The sequence below is a fragment of the Meriones unguiculatus genome, chromosome 7 (assembly GCF_030254825.1).
Source record: "Meriones unguiculatus strain TT.TT164.6M chromosome 7, Bangor_MerUng_6.1, whole genome shotgun sequence".
Classification (NCBI taxonomy): Eukaryota; Metazoa; Chordata; class Mammalia; order Rodentia; family Muridae; genus Meriones; species Meriones unguiculatus.
The window spans coordinates 108,092,596-108,096,064 of NC_083355.1; positions in this window are offsets into that span (position 1 = coordinate 108,092,596).

Consider the following 3,469-nt stretch of genomic DNA (forward strand, 5'->3'; position numbering starts at 1 on the left):
AGTCTAGGACAGCCAAGGCTACACAGGGAATCCCTGTCTTGAAAAACCAAAAGAAAGGAAAGGAGAAGATGAATGGGAGTTTGGGGTGAGGGGCATTTTTCTAGATAAAAGCAGCAGTGAGTGCAGTGGTTCAGAGTGTGAAAGGGCAAGAACAGCGGACCTGGTTGGGAAAATACAATGAGCAAGGAGATGGGAGGGATAACTAGGGGGACTGGGGAAGATACCAGGGCCTGGATCATGTGGTCGCCTCCTAATGTGAGCTGGATGAAGTTCCTCTGTTGCCTTCATCTGTGATATTGGCAGGAAATGCTCCACCTGGAGATTCCTGGAGGGCTGACTATGCTAGCAGGGACCTGGCCTTCAGGGCAAGTGTGTGCAAGGTCCCAGCTGTCCCCAGGCTCACAGAAAACCCTTCAAGACCCAGCCTCAGGACTTGCTTTCTTCCCCCGATCAAACCTTGAGGAAGCAGAGGCAGGTGGATCTCTGTAATCTCTGTGAGTTCAAGGCCAGCCTGGTCTACCAAGAGAGTCCAGGACAGCCAAGGCTACACAGAGAAACCCCGTCTGGGGAGGGGGGGAGCGGGGGCGGGGGGGGGGGGAAGGAATCCTAGTCCTGCTCTTCTCAGCCTCTTCCATCTTCTGTGTGGGAGCTAAAGATTTGAACAGCTAACTGAGGTGGATACCTTAGGGAGGTGATATTGAACAAAAGTTCAACAAGGTGAGTGAGCAAGGAGGCAGATATCTGACTGGGGTGAGGCTGAGGAACGGCAAGTGCCCTGAGGTGGGGCTAGGGTCTGACGTTAGCAGAGGTCAGAGAAGCTGAGTGAACTGAGGAGGGGAGGGTGGGCAGGGGTTTGCCAAGTAACAGAGGGGCTGTGGGTCTCCTCTAACTGTAAAGGGAATCTCCCTGTGGATGACAACAGGACCTGGGCTGGTTTCTGGGGATCACTTGGCCTCGGGGTTGGACCCCTGTCAGGGGAGCAAGAACGGGAAAGAGGGAAAAGCGGGAGGCTATTTCAGTCACCCAGGCCAGTGGTGACTTCGGTGCAGCGAGGAAGGGAGTGGGGCACGGGCCCAGGGAAGAGCTGGAAGGAAAAGCCAGTGGCACCGGCTAGGAGTGGTACGTGCAGCTGCAAACGAAAGAGAAGGCGTACGTGATTTGGATCCCCGCCTGAATGACTGCAGAACGGAGTCACCGACTGTGTGGACAGAGAGACAAAAGGAGGCACCAGTCTGGGGCTTCAAGTCAGGAGTTCTACCAGCTATTCAGCGGAGAGACAGCACAGAGGCGACTCGATGAAAGAGGTTGGAGTTCTTGCCTGTGACTCAGGCTGGAGATAACATCGGGTGAGGGTGGCGTGAGATGTCACTAGGAGCCACAAGACTGGATGAGATCACCTAGGGTGTAAGAGCAGACAGAGGAAAGGTCAAGGATGCCGCCGAGGATCGTGGTTCAGAGGCCGGGTGGAACGGAGGAACCAGCAGAGCAATGAAGAAAGAAAAGCCAAGAGAATGTGTCCTCCAGGGAGAGTGTGTAGTCAGGGAAGCGCTTCTGGCAGAAAGGGGCCACCAGCTGGACAACCAAAGCTTGACTGATGGTGATCCTGGACTTGATGGCAGGATTTTTTTGGTATTTTGAGAAAGGGTTTCTCATCCCTAGCTGTCCTGGACTAGCTTTGTAGACCGGACTGGCCTTGAACTCACAGAGATCCACCAGTCTCTACCTCCCTGAGTGCTGGGATTACAGGTGTAGGCACCGCACCCAGACAGTTGTTATTCAGAAAAGAAAAACCGGAAGGCTGTGGTGGAATGCACCTTTAATCCCAGCCTGGTTGACAAACTGAGTTCTAAGACAGCCAGGGCTGCACACATACACACACAAAACCCTGTCTCAAAAACTAAAGAAAGAAAGAGAGACCATTCAAGTGTAATAGAAAATCCTGTAGTAGGTTCCCTTTGCATTGAAAAATCAAGGAAAGACGCTGGGGAGATGGCTCCGCTATAAAGTGCTTGCATCACAGCCGTGGCATTCTGAGCTCAACCGCAAGCGCCTACACAGAAAGCCAGATGTGGTGAAACAGACCTGTAGTCCCAGGACCAGGGAGGCAGAGCCGCAAGCCCACCTAGCCTAACTCCTGAGCTCTGGATTAATATGAGAACCTGTGTCAAAGGATTTGGATAGTGTTTCTGAAGATAACTCCCAAGACTGTCTGGTGGCCTACACACACACACACACACACACACACACACACACCTGCACACATACATCCACGAACACACACACTTTAAAAAAACACTTCAGGGAGACCCTGATATTTTTGGGTGAACAGAGAAAGTCTCATACATAAGAGTACTGACTGGCATGAGAGGAGCTTCGTTTCTCACTGCACGTTTATTGAACTATTAAAATGCTTCGGAGCACTGGGAAGATGACTCAGTGTATAAAGTTCTTGGCTTGTAGCATGAGGACCTGAGTTCAGATCCCAAACATCCATTAAAAAACTGGGTGTGGGAAGGGGCACATGTAACCCCAGCTCTCAGGGGTGAGGACAGGAGGCTCCTTGGAGTTTGATTGACAGTCAAGTTAGCCAATTGGTGAGTTCCAGGTTCAGCAAAGAGGCTTTTCCTCAAAACAAACAAGCAACAAATAAAAAAGATGGATAAAAAGGCATCTAGTACTGGGCGTGGTGGTGCACATCTTTTAATCCCAGCACTCAGGAGGCAGAGGCAGGCAGATCTCTGTGAGTCCAAGGCCAGCCTGGTCTACAAATCCAGGACAAATCTGCCACACAGAGAAACCCTGTCTCCAAACAAACAAACAAGGCCATCTAACACTGACTTAGGCCTAGGCATGCATACACAAAAGCATGCCACATATACCACATACACACAAATACATAAATAAGTAAAATTATTTGTCATCATATATTACTTCTGTTAGAAACAATTATAGCAAGGGGAGACACATGGCCATCACAAACTGTAAAGGGCTGGACACAGCGTGAGGCCAGGACACAGCTACCCCACACAGGGGCTGTTTGCAGAATGAGAAATATCTGAAACGCCCAAGACTGTGCTTCTCTACACCTTTTTCTTTTAAATTTTATTTTATTTTGCTCGGTGTCTAGGTTGTGAGTGTTTTGCTTACACGTGTGTCTGTCAGCTAAACATGTGCCTGGTGTCCACAAAGGCTAGAACAGGGCATCAGATCCCCCGGGAAAAAAGTTACAGACTGCCATGTAGGTGATAGGAATCTAACCCTGTCCTCTGGAAGAGCAGTCAGTGCTCTTAGCTGCTAAGCTGTCCCTCCGCCCCCTTCGATATTTTTTTTTTTTAACCAAAGATTTTACTTTTTGTTGTTGTTGCTGTTGGTGGTGATGTTTTTCAAGACAGGGTTTCTCTGTGCAGTTCTGGCTGTCCTGGAACTCACTCTGTAGACCAGGCTGGCAGGCTGGCCTCAAACTCACAGA